Below are 24,780 nucleotides of genomic sequence, written 5' to 3' on the forward strand. Positions count from 1 at the left end.
TTTTTCGAAGGCCCAATTAGATATTTATATGATGGGCCATTTTGGGCACTATGGCAATTCTGATTTTGTTTGCGTAAGTACCGAGTAACTTTGTCCACAAACTTTGGGCATTAGTCGATAAATTGAGTTGATATTTATTCTTTTTCCTTTATTTTTATAAGAATTTAGAGTTCCGAAATTCGGAGAAGTTTTTTCAAGAAAATAAACAAACAAGAAAGAAGAGGGGATTGAAATTAGTAAAATACTATAGTATCTAGTAAATAATATATTAGTACAAACTTAGAATAACAACAACAATATTACAAGTGACAACAACATATATCGGTGGATAATGATGAATCTAAATGACAAAACATGCTAGCTCAAATATCTATTTATGTATACATACACTATTGAGATGTTATATGTAAGTATATCACGATACAAAATATTGAAAGAGTTCTACACCATCAGATTACATGTTTTGTAATAGATAACATGCCTTATTATGAAGACTTCACACAGAAGCAAGCACATATATGATAAGTAAGATAAGAACGAGGAACAAAACCTTGACTAAGCATTATTGATTTGATACAATTACACCGGAGGCAGAAGTAGAGGAGTTGTTTGAGTTTCAGGGTATTGGTCTTGTTCATTCACACTATTATTGTTGTCAAACTCCCCATTGATGAAAATGCTAAATCTTGGAATTGTGGCGAAAATATGCATAATCCATTCGCAAAAGCTAGTACATGTATTGAAAATCCAAGAAGAACATGAAGAAAGTGTAATTGTAATGAAGAAAATGTACCAAAATAACGTTTGTGGGAGTAGAAGTGAAGCTAGACACAAGATATAAAAGGATTTGTTGAAATATCCTGAATACGTGTATCGTCGTAATTGGATGATGAATTGTTATACGAATGACAAAAAAAGAAAGGAAAATAATAAAAGGAAGAAGAGCTTGTACATAAATTCCATGAAAGTTGGGTAATTGGGACGATGGTCAAATATATGGAAAGGATCCCAATTATCATTAATAGATAATGTAAATTTGAAAATGTTAATTATAATCAAGATCAAGTTTCTTAGATCAAACTCCATTAATTCTTTTAAGCTTCTGAGTTTCTTCTTAAACTATTTGGGTCGTGGATTTTAATTAGTACTACTAGTACTAGTATTATATATAGTGGAAATACCAACTTGAAGTTATAAATTAAAGCTATCTAAATTATAAATATCCCGGCTCCCCGGCCCCACATTGAGCTTTTGACTTTTGGAATTGTACGTCGGACTTAAAGAAAATTTTGAGATACACCTTAACACAAGTGTACTTTTGGAGAACATGCATACTTCTAGACAGGGTCATTTATGGTATTTTGTATTTTTAAGCTTCAAAAAGATTGTATCTTTTTGCTTCATAAGTGTACTTTTAAACAAATGTTTTCTTTTTACCTCTTTTGGCCTTCATGTGCCTTTGGTTAGCTTTATTTTCTATTTTTAATGCTTGTGGGGCCCCCTATTACCTCAATTAATCTTTAAATCTATAAAACTGAAACATGATAATATACTTAGATATCATATTTCATTTTATTTTAATTTATTTGATTGAATATTTAAAAAATTCTGATTTTTAAAATTCTATTTGTGCTACGTAATTGGGACATGGAGGATAATATATATTGTTTTAAAATTATGTAAAATTTTATTATAATAGTTTTAAAAAATAATAAGGGAAAATCACCCCACACATTTATTTAAGGATTAATATTATAACTTTTAGATCTACTTTTTTTTTATATTACTACCTATAACATTCTAATTACAAGTATTAACAATTAGTTTTAATTTACAAATTAATTAATTACATTTTATTAGCTAATTAATTATATATTATTAACTAATATATAGTATATAATGTTATATAATTAATAGGTGAGAGAAATTATATTAATGAGAGAGAATCAACTTGTAATTATCTATTACACCTTAAGAGATCTTTTAACTTATCACATGTCAATCCACACCCCACCCTCGTGTTTCTCTTTCACCTTTTTCTTTGTTCTTTATCCTCATTCTAATTAACAAAGTATTTTTTCCATAAATATCGTTTTGATTTAATATTTTTTGGCTTTAGAAGATTAAAGTGGATTACAATAATTTTATTCAAATCATATTTGATCAAATCCATATTTATTCATATTTTATATATGTATTTTTTGATCTAATCTATTTTAACTCAATTCATCTAAATCCGATTCAACTCATCCATTTGTCACTTTAGTTCATTGGATTCTCCTGGGCAATGGACCGATTTTCTTGATACTTTGACCAAAGGAATATAAAGATATTCAAATTTAGAGAACAGAATTTTTTTTGTTTAAAACTTTATTTTAATTTATTTTATTTTATTTTTTTAAAAAAAAAAAGGAACAAAGAAAGGGTTGCTGCGTGGCTTTGTTGCCTTCCAAATTAATTGCACTTGGTGAAAAAAACTCGTTGATTTAGTCAACTGCAACGTATAAGGTGACTATTTTCTTTATTTATATTGTTGCTCAATTTTAAAATATAATCAATGTATCATGTGTAAATTATTCTGGATTAATGTACAATAGTGGTTGAATTTTATCTACTAAAAGAAGATTACCTTTAACCACTAGTGACTCTTAATTAATTCTCATGGGAAGAGATATTCCAGTTTCTCGTCGATCTGAATTCTGAAAGGGAGAAAAACGTAATATCTTGAATTCTCGGGTATATTAATCGAGAGGGTAATTTATTATGAAAAGTCATTGTGTGTCTTAACCAAAGGGAGGACATAAGGTACGACTTATGCTCATGAGATAATTATCAAAACAAAATGAAACTTTAAATCAAATTATTTTAATCTTTACTATATCTAAAATAATTATTTTTTCAAATTTGGTCATAGTTTAGGAGGTTATGAATTTTATAATCTTTGATCGACCTGAAATTTGATGGATCCATCGAAAATTACCCGATGAGTGATGTGTTTTAGGTAAGTTTGTCAGATTAAAATTTGATTTGAATATATAATAAGATCATTCTTTATGTCAGTTATGTTTATGTTAAATTTGAAACATGAATATACATGGTGATTTAACATGAATTGATATGTGATAAGAATGTAGGTCATATTGTTTTAATTTCTAAAGATGCATAAATCACTTGAATTTTAATTTGGTCATAGCTTTGGACATAAAAAAAATTAGACTCCAATGACCTAAAATTTTGTAAGTTCATTGAAAACGGTCTAACAAGAAATACTCATAGCTATGTGATTATGATTTTTGAGGTCGTCAAGATGATTTTAAGCTGTTCTTTCGAATTAAAATGTGATTTGATATGGAAATGATCCTTTATATCAATTTTATTTATGTTAAATGTGGTACATGATTTTTTAAGGAATGTGTCAATTTAATAGTAAACAACTATTATTAGACAGATAGTAACATGTAAATAAGGGCATGATGGGCCACTCAAGAAAGAAGAAAGAGGGAATTGAAATTAGCAAAATACTATAGTATCTAATAAATAAATATATTGGTACAAACTTAGAATAACAACAACAATATTACAATTGACTAAAACATATATCAGATGAATCTAAATGACAAAACCTGTTAGCTCAAATATCTATTATATTTATGTATACATACAATGTTGAGAAGCTATATATGAGTATACCACGANTTCACTTTAATTCAAATAAGTGGTTGTAATTTTGAAGTGAAAAGTTGTCATAAGGGTAAAATTGTAACTTCACTGTGCTAATCATTGTTGCCTTAATCTGTGTGCCATTTCTAAAGTGGACAACTAAAAAGGGACGGAGGGAGTATATCAGATGAATCTAAATGACAAAACCTATTAGCTCAAATATTTATTATATTTATGTATACATACAATGTTGAGAAGCTATATATGAGTATACCACGATACTGAAAAAGTTCTACACCATCAAATTACAAGTTGTATAGTTGGTAACCTACATGGAAGCAAGATCATGTATGAAAAGTAAGACAACAAATCACGAAAAAAATTCTTGAGCAAGCAGTAGTATTGGTTTGATACAATTACACCGGAGGCAGCAATAATAGGGGAGTTGTTCGAGTTTCAAGGTATTGGTCTTGTTCATTCACACTATTGTTGGTGTCAAGCTCCCCATTGATGAAAATGCTAAATCTTGGAATTGTAGCGAAAATATGTGTAATCCATTGGTGAAAGCTAGTACATGTATTGAAAATCCAGGAAGAACATGAAGAAAGTGTAACGGTACTGAAGAAAATAACATTTGTGGGAGTAGAAGTGAGGCTAAACATAGGATATAAAAGTTTGGTGAGAATGTTCATAAGTATTTCCTCCTCTGGAATGTGAGTTCCCATTGCCATACTTACCAAGACAAAGAAGAAAATATGAGGTTTTCAAGTATGATTTAATGCTGCTACGTGGTTTAGGGTTAAGTGTTATAAATACCCAAAAGCATTGAAGTACTAATTAGGGTTAGAATTTGAGGAAGCCGTCGTTTCATTAAAACTATATCATTTCCGTTCTTTATTTTTAGTGTTAGAATTTGAATGATAGATATTTTGTCATTAGGTTTTTCTTCCATATTTTAAGGATTAGAATTTGTTTATGAGAAGAATTCGTGTAATACCATCATCAAATACTTTGAATTGAATTGTTTTTGGCAAAGTAAACAATAATAAGAGTCCTAACACTGTTGCACCATCATTTTTGGTAATATAACAGTAGTAATCCCAAAAATTTTAGTAAACATATTTTGACAATTTCAGTGTACTTCTTTATAAGCAAATATACTTGAAACCATTTGTTACTCCCATATAGTTGCTGAATTCTGTATAGTCTCCACAATGATTTTACTGCATTTCAAAGAAAGCATTTAGATTTATTAGAAAAAACATATACGTATGTGCGCGTGCATCTTTAATTTTAATTTCTTTAAACAATAGAAAGACAACAGTAAAAACAAAAAAAGGACTCAAATATTACCTCTATATAAAAATCTACACAATAACCTCAGGTTGAAAGTTGTTCCTTCAATGTGGAAGTAACTTTCAAAGTTATATCACCATAAGGTACATTTTGATTCACATTGACAAGTCCACAATTCTTCAACACCTGGAATCAAATTCCAAAAGAAGTACAAATGATGAAATAATTCCTCAAATAATTTTAAATAAGATCATTGATTAAGCAATTGAACATCTCATTTATTCAACTCAAAAGTGACCAGTGTAAGAGCAATAAAAGACTCTTACCAAAGTCTCATAAAACGTTTTTTCTTGTTTTTGCCTTCTAGGTTGAGATCTCCAGTATCATCTGAGATGGGGGTTTCTGGTGACTTCCCTTGCAAAAATTGAGCCACCGTTCTACAAACATATCATCAAAAATACGTTAACCGTATATAATGAGAAGAATATTTTTTCTCACAACAAAGAGCTAAATCACTGTTTCTCACAACACAATTAAGATCAGCATTCTTCTTTCACAATTCCAAACCAATCACTAATTATTCAATTGTTTTTCGCTCATACAACAGAGTGCCAATATAGGCACATCTCCATGAGTATTAACTTAAGTAGATTTTTCACGAAGTAGCAAAGTCAAGGCCATCTAGACGCTATTTAAATTCCTGTATACTTCTACTTGAGTAATTTATGGTTTTGAACAGCGAAGACATTTTCTGCTTAGAATCTTGAATATCTACAACTCTTTGATAGCTTTTCACTATGCCAATTATCTTAAACAGCAGATTGAGTTCTATGTGAGATTCCAAACTGAAGAATTTAAAGACAATGAACTGCATATCACCAAATCCAAAAAAACTCACTAGATGATATCTATAGCAATAACATTAACAAGCTACTTCAGTACCACATATCAATCAGAAGCACAACAACAAAAAGATGCTCGGCAGCAACAATGGACTACATTCCGTCGGAATCTATTCTGTTTTGCAATTAGAATTATGCAATATAGAACAATCAGTTTCATCAACAAAACCTAAATTATTCCAAATGTAAATGAATCAGCCTATGGCTTCTCTCTTCTACAGCAGAAATTCATGGATTGAAAAACATGGGCTGATAAAAACCCCTTGTTCGCTTTTCTGCTCCCCAATTAAAAACTTGGAGGCTTAAGAATCTTTAAAAATAATTCCTTGCTCTCGTCTGTTTCTTTGTGAATAAAGTGCAGAAAACAAAGAAAGAATTCATTTGTTATCCAGCATCAACAACCAACCCATACAGAAACACAAAATAGAAACAAAACAAACTCACTCAAAACCACACTAGAAACGAGAACAGAATTTTGGGGGAAAAGAAAAAAACATTGTGTATTTACTCCAAAGTCGAATAAATCAGAAGTAACAGAAGCAAAATACTCAAAAGTTCCAAAATCAAACCATTAGAAACATCCAAAATATACACCCCATCAATCAGAGCAAACAAAAGGCAAGTTAAATGCCCAAAAATCAGCTAACATCATAGAAGCAAAGTGTTCAAATCAATCATATAGAGCCAAAACCTGCAAAGTTCCAAAATTTAACCCTCAAAAACATTTCAAAATTACCCTCCTCTCTAAGACCAACCAAATCCCCAATCAAAAATATCCCAAAACAAGCTCACAACCTACCCTCTACCCTCAGAAAGTAGGGTAAGGTCTGCTTAACACTCTATCCTCTCCAAACCCCACTTATAGAATTACACGGAGAATGTTGTGGTTGAGCTTAAAACCTAGAAATGAAGTGTTCAAATAACTGAAAAGTTCCAAACTTTAACCCTTCAAAACACTTCAAAAAAGAAAAACTCATCTATCAAACCAATTTAACATTGCAGCAAAATGTTAATAAAAAAGGGACAAAATTAACAAATTACCAGGAACTGGGAAACGACTCTTCGAAAGAGTTTTAGTATAATCTTCGTTATCAGACCCAAAAAGGTCCTTATAATCACCATCATCCTCTTCATTCTGATGATACCCACTACTATTATTATTATTATAATCGTTATTACTATGAGAAATCACTTCGACGGTATCATCCTCATCCGCTTCTCTTTCACTCCCACTTCCACTTCCACTACCACTACTTCTACTCCTATTAGACAATGGAGAACGCGAAGAAGAACCCGATGAAGACGATGACGATGCGGCGGCGCCTGAGAAGTAGATGATGATGATTGTGATGCTGAAGATGGTGATGATTGATTACTCTCTTGCCGTTGCCTTTGTTCTTCTTCATCTTGGTGGTTTGAATAGTTTTCTTCTTCCTGTTGTTCGTCTTCATCTTCTTCTTCTCCGAATAAACGTTTCAAGCGATTCGTCATCTTCGCCTCCATTCTACAGGCGGTCGATTGATGATATAACGGCAGAGTTGATGGGTGGCTGGCTGTTTTCCGATTTCGATCTTTGCTAGTGTTAACGTAACAAATTGAGATGTTTTCCGGGAGTTTTTGGTATTTATGGAATGTACGGGGGTATAGTGCAAATATTAAAAACTATGATCCATGGGCTTTGAAAACCTGAAGGGCTCTCTCAAATCCAATTTGTTTGTCTAAGGCCAATTTCATTTATATGATGGGCCATTTTGGGCACTATGGCAATTCTGATTTTGTTTGCGTAAGTACTGAGTATCTTTGTCCACAAACTTTGGACGTTAGTCGATAAATTGAGTTGATATTTATTTGTTTTCCTTTATTTTATAAGAACTCAGAGTTCCGAATTTTGGAGAAGATTTTTTCAAGAAAATAAACAAAGAAGAAAGAAGAAGATGGGATTGAAATTAATAAAATACTATAGTATCTAGTAAACAATATACTAGTACAAACGTAGAATAACAACAATATTACAAGTGACAACAACATATATCGGTGGATAATGATGAATATAAATGACAAAACATGCTAGCTCAAATATCTATGTATGTATACATACACTATTGAGAAGCTATATATAAGTATATCACGATACAACTTATAGAAAGAGTTCTACACCATCAGATTACATGTTTTATATAGTAGGTAACATACCTTATTATAAAGACTTCATAAGGAAGCAAGCATATATATGATAAGTAAGATAACGAACGAGGAACAAATCCTTGAGTAAGCATTATTGATTTGATACAATTACACCGGAAGCCTCGGTAGAGGATTTGTTTGAGTTTCAGGGTATTGATCTTGTTCATTCACACTATTATTGTTGTCAAACTCCCCATTGATGAAAATGCTAAATCTTGGAATTGTGGCGAAAATACGCATAATCCATTTGCAAAAGCTAGTACATGTATTGAAAATCCAAGAAGAACATGAAGAAAGAAGTATAATGGTAATGAAGAAAATGTACCAAAATAACATTTGTGGGAGTAGAAGTGAGGATAAGCATAGGAAACAAAGGGATTTGTTGACATATCCCTTTATATGTATCGTCGTAATTGGATGATGAATTGTTATTTGAATGATGGAAAAAAGAAAAGAAAATAATAAAAGGAAGAAGAGTTTCATAAATTCCATGAAAGTTGGGTTATTGAGATGATTGACAAATATGTGGAAAGGATCCCAATTATCAGAAATAGATAATGTGGATTTGAGGATGTTAATTATAATCACGATCAAGTATCTTAGATCAAACACCATTATACTTTTTGAAGCTTTTTTTTGTGTGTTTCGTATTTACTCTTTAGATCAGATTTATAGAGGCTGCATGAAGACTCTGCTGTTTTTCACTTTTGTAAATGGTCGTATATTTTTTATTATAAAAGATGCTGAGTTTACCTACATTAAAAATTTGTTTATTTTTTTATTATAAAAGATGCTTCATAGTATTGAGCTCTTTGTTCAAATTTGCTAAAAGTTGATCAAATTTGCTAAAAGTTGATCAAATTTGGTAAAAGTTTCAAATTTGGTAAAAGTTGATCAAATTTGCTTAAAGTCGTACATCAATGTGAATTCTTCTTTTGTCGCTTGTTCTCAATTGTGTCGTAAATTTTACTGTCTAAACAAAAGCCACCTAATAATTTAAAAAAAACACTTAGAAAAAATCTCCACTTTTTTAAAGAAATTAAGAAAACTTAATTTAATTATTTTTTAACAGATTAATTCTTTATAAATTTTAAAAAATGGGTAAGAAATTATTTTTTATGCTTCAAAGAAGGTTTTAAGACATTTGAACCGTCTGCTAAATTTACTTATATATTACATCAATTTACTTTATATTATATAAAAGAGGCTAGTAGCAAAGCTGATCTTGATCAAAATGCCAGCTATCTATCTGTGATTACATAGACTTTTTTTCATGTCATTTGTTCCTTTTATATTATCTTGTTATGTCGTAAATTTTACCGGTCTTTTAGAAAAACCGCCTTTTAACTATTTTAAGTATAAAATAATTTTTAAAAAATACTTAGAAAAAATCTCTATTTAATTTTTAAAAGAAATTAAGAAAACTTAATTTAATTGTTATTTCACAAATTAAATTTTTATAAATTTAGAAAAAATGGATAAGAAATTCTTTTTTACGCTTCAAAAAGACGGATAAGACATTTGAACCGTCCGCTAACACTAGTTATCCTACGACTTGACTAAAACATCTTGACTAACTTTGAAATATATTTAAAGGGAAAAAAAACCATTTGAAAACAATTGAACTTAAACTTTTCAAAATAATTTAGAAAGAAAAGTAAGCTTTGGCAAAAGTGATCAAATAAAGAAAGCCAATTAAATGAGATTTGTTTAAGTGAAATAAATTATCATAATAAGAAATGGCTCATCTTTAGGAGATTTAATTAAATTAAACAATCAAATAAAGGTTAGTAAATACAATAAACAATAAATAAATTATCACAATTAATTAAGTTAGGGGTAAAGGAGAAATTGAATTTGGACCCTTGTTGGGCCTGCTACAATTGTATTGGGCTTTGGACCCATTTTTGCCTTTCAAATCCTGTACATACCCCAAGTGTATACCGCTGTATACGGGTCATATCTTAGCTCATTTTTCTGTATATCGAACTGTATGCCAAGTGTATGCAACCCATATCAACTTTCCAACACTTGTATCAATTTTTTGGCCCAGTATTTGTTGCACTCAACCTGTTTATTAGTGTATACAGTCCATTTATGGATTTTCCGAGGCTTATGTTTCAACTTCCTAAACCTGTAAGTCAGCATCTCAAGACCTGTTCATCACTTTGGCCGACTCGAGAGGAATACAATTCAACAAAATGCAGGGATGGTGTCCAAAATGGACTCGGATGGATGCCACATGTATCAAAATAAGGGAAAGGTAATTAATGGAGGGTTTTGAACAATTCACATATGCAATTACACTTTCAATTAGGAATAATCATGATATAGCTTAACTCAAGATATCTACAAATTACAACAAGCACCAAAGAAAATATATAAGCATATGAAGTATCACTAACGCCCACCACGTGATATTCTACATACCACTTTCAATAATTTCACTTTGACAAATTAGCAAACGTATCATACTTAGTCATATGAAGAATTGAAACAAAAGGAAATTACTTGTGTGATAATTTTGAGGAAAAAAAATAAACAGAGTAGGGGATATCGACAAAAATGCAAAGCTAAAGTTTTGTAGAGATTGGTTACTTAGCTAAGTTGGTCTTTGAATAGATTTTGACCCTAACAAAAGCATACGAATACACCAAAAAGATACAGTTTAAGATTCAAGTCCATGAACGTATAGATTATAGACTAGTTCTTAAAGAGAATCCAGTGTTACTGAATCTTTATTACACTTCTCGGAAACCAAAAAAAAAACTTAATTCACTAAAAGGACAGATCATGCAATAGATAAGAATTTATTGATTTACAAATGACACTACAGTGATACCAAAGAAAAATAATCGCCAAGTAAACATTGAATGCACAACTACAAAAAATAATCGCCAAGTAAACATTGAATGCACAACTACATTATGAGTCTTCAGATATTAAAACAAAGTTCCAAAACATATAATTCTAACATGATCATCAAAACAATGCACTTAGAGATCATTCTCAAAGAAAGATGTATAGACATAACACATTTATAAATATCTTCCCTACAACAAAAGAAAATGACTTAACAAAGAGAGTCATTTACTACAGAGAAATTATGACTAAATTCGATAACGTAAACAAACACATTAACTGAAATAAATTAGGATTGGAAATGAATATTACCTTTCTTGGAGCAGCCACACTAGGACGACGAGCTTGACCGTGAAGCTTCTGCACCACTGTGAGCTCTGTTTTTAGAGGGTGAAAGTCTCTTGCTTTCCCCCTCTCTACTCTTAAGACTTTCCTACTGTTTTTTCCAACTCTATCCCCCCCCCACCCCTAACATTAAAAAAGATGTAGGTTTATATAGAGAGATTTTGGATTGATTTAGGGGGAAACGGTCGAAATTTCAATTTTGAAATTCAAATTCCAGTGCTCTTTTCGAAGCAACAGTGAAGGGATGGGACGCGGCTGCTGCAGGTGCCACTGCTTTTCCGGATTTGCTGGGATTTGGACGCTGCTAGCTGGAGAAAAAGACGTTGGCGTACAGGGTGGGGTCGCTGGGTACTGAACTGCGAGGAAGAAGAAGAACAAAGGGTCGGGTTTTGGTACTGCTGTTGTTTTGCTATTGTATATTCGTATTGTTGGTTGTGGGCTCCTAATAAATAAGAATTGGGCTGGGTATTGAACTAGAGGTGTTTGGGCTGGGGTTAGATCTTTAAGAAATAATCATAATGAGTTTAATTTAGATGAATTAATATTAATTAATTAACGAACTTTTTAATCTTAACGAAATAAAATAATTAACTTAAATGTAAACTATTTAATTCAAAATATAAACTATAATTAAGCTAAACTAATTAACAAATGTTTAACAAAATCTTTTTGAGACGGTTTTTGAATAGCCATAAATTATACTAATTATATACAAAATTATATAAAACATATATATTATTTAAAAATTATATATAAAAAAAAAAGATAAAACTATTTAAAATAACTTGAAAAATTATTTTGAATTTTATCAAGTCAATTATTTCAAATCGTTTGAAATTTAAGAAGTCGATGATTAATCTATATTGTGGAGGTCCAAAATTAGGTGTCAACATATATCATTTTATTTATCTAAATTTATCACTTTTAGTTACTAATTTATCATTAACTATTATCATTTCGCAGTATACTTTTCAAAATATTGACTTTATTAAATAAAATTGTGATTCTATTTATTATTTCTCGAAAGTTAAGAAGTCACAAATTGTGATTCTATATATTTATTATTTTTCAAAAGTTAAGAAGGGTGACAAGTCAATACTAGACAAGTAAATACTCCTTCCGTCCACTTTTAATTGTCATGTTGCGATTTTCAAAAGTCAATTTGATTAATTTTCAAAGTTAAATTAGATTTCATTAATTTGATATTTTAAACAAAAAAATTAGATATTCAAAAACTATACGAAAAATATTATTAATTGCAAGTTTTTGCATATCAATATGATGAAAAATAGATCGTAAAATGTTAGTCAAAATTTTTATATGTTTGACTCTAAAAATGGAAATTATGACAATTAATTGTGGACGGAGGGAGTATAAACAAAGGGCGTACAATAGTAATATTATAGTAGAGTATAGCAAAGATTTGAATATCGCATGACTTAATCATATTTTAATTTATAATTAACACGTTTACTTTTATTTTGTGATATACAAATTCTCCAACCATATATATATAAAAAGATATAGGGAAAACTGTACCCGAAAAAGAAAAATTATTTATAAGTAGTTACTCTTTTACTTTCGTATCACTTGTTTTTAACTATCAATGTGTGTTTATTGTCTGGTACTATCAAAGTATAATGGAACCAAAAAGGAAGAAATCGTGCTTAAGTGAAAACACTATTGTGTTACTACTTGATACCATTATATATATATACACACACTGATGACATTGAGGATGAACAAACAATGTTTCAGTAAAAAGGTTGTTCTATTACTACTTGAAACCATTAGAGTATATATATACTCTGATAGTATCAAGGATGAAGAAGTAATGGTTCAGTGAATAGAATAAAGGGACAGTTGAGTAAATAATTTGAATCGTGGGTCCAATTTGTGTAGTTTTCCATAAAAATATAAGTATAGGAGACAATAACAAATAACTCAAGGCATTAAATTATGATAATAAGTTCATATTTTGAAGAAAAAAAAATCTGAAAAGAAATAGGAAATAATTCAATTTTTATTTGAAGTTTTTTTTTTATAAATTCAATTATTCTTTTATTATTATTTATGATATATAATTTAATTTTCCTCATGCTTCAATAATTTTATTGAGTATAATATCCGTGTTGTTTATCATTTTTATATTTTATTTTTCTATAATTTAATTAAAGACGAGGATTTCCATTTACAATGTGTGCTTTAAGATATAAAAAAATCTATATACACGGTCATTTACTATTTATGGATATGAAGTTCTCTTTGTGCCCTTTAAAGTAATATATATATAAAATATCTTTGTCTTGAATAATAATATTATTAATAATTAACAATAGGCATGAAAATAATAGCACATTTTTATTGTATATATACATGAACCGATCAAGAATTGATACGTATAATGCATGTTTCCTCTTTCTTCATTACAATCAAGTCATTTAACAAAAATATTTTCGGAAAAATAGCTGCCAAGGTAGTGATTTCAAAAAAAAATAAATTATTAATCGAGGAAAACGCTGCCCCTGCAGCGATGTAGGGAAAAAAAATTCGACTTAAAATCGCTACTGTAAAAAAAAGAAAAAAATGTTTGGACAAAAATCACTGCGTTTATTTTTGACGGAGTAACGGCGTCAATATTGTGTTAGAGGGAAATTGCTTCGTCAAGAGCGATTTTTCCCTTTTGATTTAAAAAAAAATTGATATGCCCTTTTGGAATTTTTGACAATTTTTTTGGCCCTTTTGACTCCTGCCTCATATTTATGTTACTAAATTACTTATTTTTTGTGTTGGACCCGTGCTTGCACGGGCTTGCTATCGTCTAGTAAGACATGAAATAAGCCAGTCACCTTAATTTAAGTTGGACTGATTATTAATTAAATACGGAAAGAATATTACTTTTTTCGTCTCAAAATTAGTGTTACTTTAGCAAAAATAAATTATCCCAAAGTAAATGTCATCTAAGAAATTCAAGACAAAAATTAATTAGTAGAGATAATTTAGTGAATTGCATATTATATTTATTAATTTTTTAGTGAACCTGACTTTTTGTAGCACTTATTTTGAAATAATGAAAAGAGTAAAAACGGCTTCAGCACTATATTGAAATTCAGGCAAGTATTGCTATAAATTATTTCAAACTCAAGGAATGTTTTGCGCAATTTGAACTTTTGAACGTTCAACCTCTACAATTTTTTTGAAATTAATATCATAAATAAATGTATATATCATTAATTAGAGAAATGGATATCATAAGTGAAATAATGATAAAATATTTAAGTTTGATATATGTGCCAATTTTAAAATAGATATTATGAGTGAAATATCTATGTGGAAGAAAAAACTATTTTGATTTATTACACCTCTTTTAAAGAATAAATATTTCATCCAAAGGACGAACAAATCTTCCCTCCAGAGGGTGGAGCTAGATCAGAGTATCGATTATGTGTTCGACAAAACACAATAACTTTTAGTAAAAGTCTTATTCTTCTACGAAAGAATACAATTATGTACAAAAACTTTTTCATAATTCAATAAGCTGCATTCTTTGAAATTCAGAATTTTGTATTAGTCGCGAGTTAATTAGTTAGACCGGAGACAATAGATGAATTGTTTGAGCTTGGGGTTGCTGGTCAAATTCAGCATTGATGAAAATGCTAAATCCTGGAATTGTAGAGATAATAAGTAAAGACCATTCCTTAAAATTGGCAATCCAATTAGAAGGAAGTGCCATAATTGTAATGAAGAAAATGTACCAAAATAACACTTGTGGGAGTAAAAATGAGGCTAAACATAAGATATTAAAAGACTAGGAGAAAATTTTTGAACTTATGTGTATTCTCATTGGATGATGAATTGCTATACGAGTGGTGGAGAAAATGAAGGAAAAAAAAAAAGAGGAAAACAAGCCTATTCATAAATGTCATGAAACTAAGTTGGACAGATATATGGTAAGGATCCCATTCATTTGAAATAAATATGGATTTGAGAATATTAATTATAATTAAGATCAAGTATCTTAGATCAAACTCCATTCTTGGTAAACTTTTGAATCTTTATATTTGAGTATGTTTACTATAGTTTCTAATTAAATCAATAAATATATATATATATATATATAGCAAGAATAAGATGGTCGATCAAGGGCAAAATTGTCATTTTGGTCATTTTTTGAAAAATGGCTTTGCTCATCCATGTGGTTTTCATGCCAACTATAAGACCCAACACATTAAAAGAGTGAAAAGTTGGGACAATTGAGGATAATTCAGCTTAAAATAATTGTACATTATGCGGTGAAAGTATAATTCACAAAAAAATTTGGATAACATCAATTTATTTATTGGTGTATCCCTCACTAATTAAGTCAAGTGTGCAAAGTTATGATTTGAACTTATTATATTTTAGTTTAAAAGTTACCAAATATTTAAGATGAAAGCTTGTATATCGAAGTTTAAACCAATGATTTACTAAATATCAACAAGAAATAATCTTTGCATTATCATCATAGTATAACTTGTCTTCGAGTCAAATAACCCCCTTAGAGTACTATAAATTGCATTTCTTGTGGGTTAAATTTTGGGATATAGAACCTATAATGGATATCGATTTTAGCCAAAGATTAGGCTTAGCAACTAAAGCCTGAAAGTTTGGTAATGGATATACACATTATATACCAAACGACTAAAAATATAGGAGAACACAACTCCTAATTACACAATGGTAATGAATATTCAACTTCTAATTTCACGCTAATATTCCTTTCCAAAATTTAAATCCGTCGAACAAAATCGCAAATATTCAGTATCATGAGTACAAATGATTTTATCGCAGTAACATGTATAACCCTCGTGTACATCATTGTATACCCATGTATATCATTGTTATACTTATAACAGACAACTCTATATCGTGTTTCATATATGCATGCAAACAAATTTAAGCAAATAACGCTCCATAGCTATAGTTTATCATATATGTTCCATGGCTATAATTTAGTTAGCTATAAAGCCAGTTGGCGAAGTGACGTTAAGCATCCTTAGGGTCCAGATTAAACAAAAGAAGGGAAAGGCCTAAGCAAAGAAGGGTGTGCCTTAGTTCAGTCCAGTGGCAGAGCCAGAACTTCGACTAAGGGGTGTCAAAATATAAAGAAGTAAAATCGCGTAGAAGTTAAGGAGTGTCAATATGTAATATATACACATAAAAAATAATTTAACTCAAGCTACACAGTATAATTTTCCGACGAAGGGGTGTCGGTCGACACCCCTCAACTACATGTGGCTCCGCCACTGGTTCAGTCTCGAGGACGGGATAATAGGGGCGTAGATTTGTATATCTCAGTTTTTTTTTGTTTTAAATTTACAAAAAAATTTAATAAATAGATACATACACGCTAAATACGGTGACAAAAAATTTACAGAATCCCATAATTCACGATAATCATTTTTTAATAAAATATTTTGCCCAAAATGAGTTCTACTACGATACTAACACCAATATTTATACAAATCAATTACTATATACAAGTAGATGCATATGTAAAAATATACAAATATTTGTATAAATATAGAACTATTTGCATTTGTATATAATTATAAATTGTATATGTATATGAATATATGACTTAAATATACAAATATATAAATACATCTCAATATAGTTATGCATATATGGAATTAAATCACAATTTGTATGTGTATAAATAATAACTAATAAATATACAAATTGCTATATACCTTTAGGGTTTATACGAATTCATGTGATTCTTCAGATCTGTCTTGATCTAATGAATCATCTCTTGTTTCCTCCTTCAACTATTTTGATGTCGCTTGCCTTAGCATTATTGATAACTTACTGCAATGTCATTGGGCCGGTCTTTTCTTGGATTTCAACCCTTGAATAGATTTTTCATCTGCAATTTCTCTAGATTTTGCAATAGACCCTGCATTGACTCGAAAATCTTGTGTTAAACCCATCGAAAATTTGGACGGCTACCTGTAATAGTGAAAATACGATTAGGAGGAAAAGAGTAAATTTTGAAATTCAAATTGGATGTGTATGAGTATTTTAGGAGAGAATTAGGGAATGGAGAGAGGAGAGATAAAATAATGTTTGTATAAATGAGTATACAAAGTCCGGGAAAGCTATTTTTGTTTCGTTATACAAAGTAGTGGTGTGCCCCATATTTAATAGCAAAATATATTAAACTATAGTCACGTACGATAATTAAATGAAATTATACTCTCATTGAATAATAAACTAGTAATATTTACCAACTCATGTAATTTTCCCTATTAAATATATCAATGTATATCAAGCAAAAGATTTTTGTGATATGCAAAGATATACCCGAGATATATGAATATAAAGTGGTATAGAGTAAATTTCAGATATTTGACCCATTGGGCCGTATAATTTGGACTTCAAAATTGAAGTTTCAATTTGAAATTTGTGTTGGTTTTGAAATTTTGATTCCTATCACAAGTTCACCTTAAAGATGTCGATTCTAAATTTGTGATTTCAATTTTTTTTTTTCTAATTTTAAACTTGGCACATAAGTTTATATTTCATAAAAGTAATAATCATAATTTTAGTTTTTGCAAAAAAAGAAAAAAAAAAGACTCATTCTCGATATGAAGATGTTGTTTGTATCATGTGAGAGGATTATATTAAAAATAGTTAATTTGTTACTATTATTCATTTATTGAGCTAGTCAAGATCTTTATAAGATTATGTGTATTAATAACATATAATGTAATCGTAAATCAATGGAACAGTTACATTCATCTCATCAAGCACTCTAGCATATGAAATCCTCTCTAACTTTTGAGGTACTCTGTTTGGATGGTTGCTACGTATTGTTTTTTTATGTATTGTATTGTATGTATCGTATTGTATTGTATTGTTTTAATGAATACAATGTTTGGATAGATTATATCATTTTCCGTCATTGTATAATGTCACACATCAACAATATGAAGAAAAAACCTACAAAAAAGTAGGATACGTAGTAAAGCTACTATAAAACGGTAGGGTGAAGGATTAAAAATAAGACTTTTCATTCCAAATAAATCGTTATTCAAAATGAAAATTTTTGTTATTACCAATGAACGTAACAATACGATACAACAAAAATTTACGTGGGTTTTGTCTATATGTATATTTTATGCTAGCTTCAAGCTTTGAGCTTATTCTTACTTTCGTTAAAGTGATTATATATCTTTTCACTTAATTAAGTAGCTTGAATGTGCAATTAATTAGCTTCTAAACCTCTCTAACGCATGCATAATTACTATGTCAACATAATTTGGACATTATTTTCTTTGATTGTTCGTGTCGTTTTTGCACGAGTAATGATGTACACATAATTTTTTCTAAGTGATTTCACCACTTAAAGGACAAAAATGACTCAAGAGGAAAATTTGTGACAAAATCAAATAGAATAAAATAAAATTATTATTATGAACAAATAAAAATAAAACTTCAAGCACATAATAATAAAAAAAGAATAACAAAACAAAAATACTAACATAATGTGGAGATTCGAGATGTCGAATGACGATGAACATGAACTATTTTTTTTTTTGAAGAAACTCAAAGTCACGAATATATAAATAGAAAGAGTCAACAATAAATTTTTTTTAGCTATAATTCTAATTGATAAAGGACTCAAAGATTTTATGCACAATGACCAACGCAATTAGCACATCTGTCGGTAGAGGTTCAGATAAAGTAAGTTTTATTTCAATCTAAAATAAAAAGTAGCAGGTATATTTTGAATGAATTAGAGTGGGTCCGTAGATTTTTAATAACGACCCTACGTTTTTTAATTCAAAGCTAAAATTTAAGAGAGAGAAAAACAATTTAAAACTAAAATTTAAGAGAATAATAAAACAAAAAATAAGCGCTTTAACCACTTGTGCTGCGAGAAATTTTGTACAAGCAAAATGTCCTTTTAATTCCTTATATCGTTTTACTGTTTTCTATTTAAAATATATATGTATATTTTAGTAAAATTTCCAATAAAGTTATGTCACGTGACAACCCTTTCAACAACGTAGATCCACCCCTTTGCACAAGAATCATATGGTTAATTATCTTTGTTGTATCGTTTCAATTTATCTAACGTGTCCAAAAAGACGACCTTTAATAACATATGCATTACAATCATCTTGTAAAGGGATAGATAGAAAAAAGTCTACATATATAGATAGTACCATTGTAATTGTTCGTATGTTTTAAGATTCTTTGTTGCCAGTTTTTGCAAAAAAACACTATGATCGACACAGATTCATTTATTATAATACTACTATAGTTTCCGTCTTTTTCCTTCCTTTCTTCTTTTATTTTTTGGATTATGTTAAAAAATATCTTGAAACTATTTGAAATGAATAAAAATGTCATTAGTTGATAGTTTGGTCCAAAAATATCTTTAATGTTATTTAATGGGTCAAAAATGTCATTTTTCAAATAAATATATTATTTCTAATATTCTTTTAAACACATTCTTTTCTTAATAATGATTTTTTTTAATTAGAAAATGTTTAGGGAAAAGATATAAATTCACCCCTGAATTTATCTTGAAAAGTCAGTTAAATGTTTAAACTATCATGGGGACAAATAAGATCAACGGAATAGCAGTGGTGGTTGGAAGGTTGGTGAAGGGATGGGTGATATGGATAGCAAATTAAATCAAAGTTATTATCCTTTTGATATATGAGGGTGGGGAGCAATTAATTTTGCTTGATAATAATTGTTTGGAAATTTAGGGGTTGACTCTTCAATGTTCTTTTGATGCTAATGGGTTGTAAAATTTAGATTACCAAAAGTACTACCTTTTTTGGTGAATCGGTGAGAAATCTATATATATAAAGGAGGAACATAGGTGATGTGACACCTCTTTATGGTCTCCATTCATATTTATTTATTTATTCTCCTTTTCTTGACACTTTTTCTTATTTTTTTTAATTATTTTTTTCTTGCAAAATCATCTTCTTAAGTTATACCTCTTCAATTTTATAAATTCTATTCTTAAATTAGTATTAATAATATTCACAACTCCCAATCCTTTCATATTCATTACCTCTCAAGCTTTTCTTATTCATAACCTCTAATTATTTAATGTAGAAGGTTATATTAACACTATAAAATCACACAAAAATTGTATGTTATTTACAATATTTTTAAGCTTTGAGGTGCATTATCTTTTTCAAATATGATTTCATATATTACTTTTAATTAGCAAGTAAGGCTAATATGTCAAAGCATATTTTTGTTTCTTCCGGATAAATTATTTTGGTTTGTTATCTTTATGATTCTCTTTATAACCATAAAAATGGAGATTCATTTTATGACTAATAATTTGTTATTATTTTTCTTGACTCTTGTATATAGGATGAAATGAAATCATCCAGAGACGGAGCTTAATGGATTTTGAGCTATATAGATTCAAATTGATTATTCTTTATTTTTTTTTAGGTGCTTAAGAAGTAATGTTTCTATTATATTATTTTCTTTTGGATTATTTATGTTTTGTCAAAAATGATTATGTGTAGCAGGACTTATGATTAAATGCAATTTTCTCTTTATTCTTTATCTTTTTCTTCTTTGCTAGATAATTTTTAAACTTATTTGATCATATTTTGCAGATCATAGGAGATATATCAATAATGAAAATGGTTAGACATTCTTGCATAATTTGATTTTACAAGGTAAAATAATTTGATATGTCTAATATAATTACAACTCTTTTTTTGTTGAAATCATACATTTAATAATATTTGTTTGTGTTCGTGAAGATATAAATCTTGAGTTTCTTAAAAAAATTTATTTAATTAATTCTCTTTAGACCTCTATGTAATTCTTAGATAATTTAATTATATTATACTGATAACACTCTACAAAAAAATTATTTGTTTAAGTAAATTCATCTCTCACTTTTTTGTTGATAATATTAGTTTATTGTATTTGTGGATTATAATATTTTAAAACATAGAAGCAGAGTCAATGGATATCGAAATGCTACTTAAAGAAATATGTACTTATACTTCCATAGTCTGGTGGAGCAATTTTTATTAACAAAAATGATAGAACATGAGAATGTAAAGTTAATTTATAATTTTGAAAATATAGTTGGTTTTATTAAAAACAAATTATTTATTAACGTGTAAAATTGCCGTCATTAAATTTTTCGTTTTTGTTGTTTTCTAGGAGATTTCAGGTTGTTTATTAATAAGTCAAGTTGCATTCTTTATATTTTTCATCTTTGTTGTTTTCCAGGAGTTCTCAAGTTATTTCAACATTGCGATTAATTTATAATTTTAAAAATATAGTTGGTTTCCTTGATTTCTATTTACTTATAATAAAATATCTGTCTCAATAACTCTAATTTGTTTGTCTTTTCATTTTCTATAATTAATGTTCTTTATTAGTGTAATAATGTACAAATATTACTCCTATTATGTTACAAACAAGTCCAAAGCCACATTCTTAATCCTCTTAATTACTGTGACTCTTTATTCTTAGGAATTTATAATATTGAATATAATATTTATTTAAACTGTGAAATATACTTTTTAATATTTTTGTGTATAAGCCAAGCAAAATTAAAAGAAATAGGAATTTGTATGCGTCATTTTTTTGAATCTTTTTGCGTAGTTAATTCTCTCTTTTGTTCTCTTTTATGTTTATTTTTAAATTTATTTTCTTACATTCTTTTGCTTTCCCAATATAAGTTGTCCCAAAAATAATTGGATATCTGAACCTAAATATAATAATAATAATAATAATATATTAAGATATGGAAACTAACTAATTAAGATTGTTATTTTTCATCATAAATGTAAACTTATTGTTATTTAAAATTTAATTATTAAAAAGTTATTAATCTAATATTAAATTAATCTAATATTGTACAATAAAAATAATTAAAGTATGTGATGATTGGGTGATGACGACGTCAAGTCATAGTGATTGTGGATGATGATTAAAAATAGTTTTGGCTAACGATGTAGTCATGGATAATAACTATTAATGGCGATCTGAGTTTACACATTGTCAAAAAATTATAAGAATATAATTAAAAAGATCATAAAGAAGCAGAAAAGAACGATCAAATTTCAAGTTTACATAAATATAGATAAATTATACTAAAAAAGATCCCAAATAAAAAAGAAAAAAACTATCACATCTCAAGTTTACATTCCAGTAGTTCTAATATTACCTTCTCTTTTTCTCCATGAAATTTATTTTTAATATTTAACTTTTAGAAGTTCACATATATTGATTTCTTAATGAATTTCATAGTTAACCTAAATATTTTTCATAGCTTCTCTTCTATGAAATTCTGTGATTAATAAAAAATTCCTTTTATTAAAGTAATTACTGATATTAGTATGTAATTTTATTTTAATTCTTTTCATAACCGCGCGAAACGAGACTAAGTACACTAATTAGTGGAGAATTCTCAAGTAATGATGAATTGAGTGAGAAATTGAAGAGTTGTGATAAGAAAAAAATAAAGAAGAAAAAGTCTAAAGGAGAATTAAGAGAAGGTGAGCACGAAGGAGGAGAATAGAGCGGGGTGGGGGTCAAAAAATTAGTTTTTTTTTACTTTATTTTCGACTCAAAAGTGCCTATTTTTTTTTTATTATTTTATTTTATTTTCATGTCACTTCTAAGGTGGTATTAGTTACACTTTTAACAAGAATAAGTGTGCAATAGGTCGTCATGATAGTTTAAGCGAGTAACTGATTTTTCGGGACAAGTTGAAGGGTGAATTTAATGGGGCCTTTTTGACCCATTAAATAGCAATAAGATCATTTTTGGACAAAACTATTGAAAACAAGAGCATTTTTTTTACCAAACTACCAACTAAGTACATTTTTGTTCAAGTAACATAGTTTAAGGGTATTTTTGACTCTTTTCCGTTTATCTTTTTTGATCGAATAATTATAATTTTGTAGAACTTTACGAGAAAATCATTTTTTGGTTTTTTTCTTTGTATTTTCTCACGTTCGTCTCCCTCAAGGTAAATAAAGAAACAAGGACCAATAAATTAAACAATGATTGATTAATTAATTAAATGGATTACAACTTGATCAAGAGCTTTAGCGACATAAATTTAATTAAAATGTGTGAAATGAATAACAAAAGTCTGTACCTTGATTAATTTCTAGTGGATGCAGACAAAATTGTGAAAAAAAAAATATAAGGAAAAAAGATAGAACACATAAACAAAATACATAAATTGCCCACCTCATTTCCGATCAAAAAGTGTTTGTGAGACTTCGAAAAGACATTCACACTTTGATTCGTGAGCAACTTCACGAGAACATTGTGAAAGGAGAAAATGGCGGTTGTACTGCTCATGAAGTCTTGATAAACCCTTGACGAACGTAACAAAAGTTACTCGATACTTGTGTCATCAGTAGCATCTGTAATAGTAGGCAGTGTCCTATAGAGTGGTAGTTGGTAATAATTCCCAGCATTGCTATCAAGTTGAGCACGGATAGAAATTGTAAGGACAGGAATTGTTGAGAGTATGTGAAGAGTCCATTCCCATAAATTAGAAATCCAATTAGAACAAGACATGAATAATAAAGAAAATAAAATAATAATGAAAAAAATATACCAAAATAACACTTGTGGGAGTAAAAGTGTGACTATAACAAAGATACTAAAGAACTTGGAAAAATTTCCAAATTGTATTTCTATACTTATAGGACGATTAGAATAATTAGTCATGTGGATTATTCTAATAGAAATGATGGAGAAAATAAAGGAAAGTGATATAAGTAAAAGAATCTTATTTATGAGTATGATAAAACTAAATAATATTGGATCAGAATCATAATATAATAATAAATGAAAAGGATCCCAATCAGAAGAAGTGGATTTGAGGATGTTAATTAGCATCAAAATAATGTACCTCAAGTCATAGATTCTCATGATTTTGTTACCCCTATATTTTTCGACTGGCTAGAGAGAGACAGATCGTTTTTAATAGTTCCTCAACAAATAGTCTAAGAACTATTGAAAGAATATATTTTGAGATCAATCAATTGATCAAAATTTGTATTTGTTGATTCCTATCTCTCTCTCTATATATATAAGGTTGTGGAAACTTTGAAGATTTACACATGACGCGTAAAACAAACAAAATCAACCTTTTAGGTTTTACTTAGGCGACTCATAGGCAGTGACTTGGTTAAGAAAACCACCGAAGCTGTTGCGAAAGCTAAAACACACAAAATTGACTTAGGCTGGACCACCAACATTGAATACAGGTCCTTTGTTACTTCTTTCCTATGAAATTTTATGAAGAATAGTACTATATTTTTTTATGCTTTATTCTCCACATTAATCTTCAGAGGAGATTAATTTTCTTCTCATCTATACAAGTAATAAAAGCAAATTCAAAATTTTATAGATTCCTCTTATTTCTTTTTTTTTTGTTGGGGTGGAATTTTTATGTTTGTTTCCATCTCTATTTTTTCAAGCTTTGTACGTGTACTCAAAAAGAAAGACCAGAACG

At 28.9% G+C, this 24,780-nt stretch overlaps 1 protein-coding gene across 1 annotated transcript in view; it reads left to right on the forward strand.

Annotated features, from left to right (window-relative positions):
• LOC125841404 (serine/threonine-protein kinase SAPK3-like) overlaps nucleotides 1-24,780 on the forward strand; it is a 119,136-nt gene that overhangs the window by 69,932 nt on the left and 24,424 nt on the right. The window lies entirely within an intron of this gene.

The sequence above is a fragment of the Solanum stenotomum genome, chromosome 10 (genome assembly GCF_019186545.1).
Source record: "Solanum stenotomum isolate F172 chromosome 10, ASM1918654v1, whole genome shotgun sequence".
Lineage (NCBI taxonomy): Eukaryota > Viridiplantae > Streptophyta > Magnoliopsida > Solanales > Solanaceae > Solanum > Solanum stenotomum.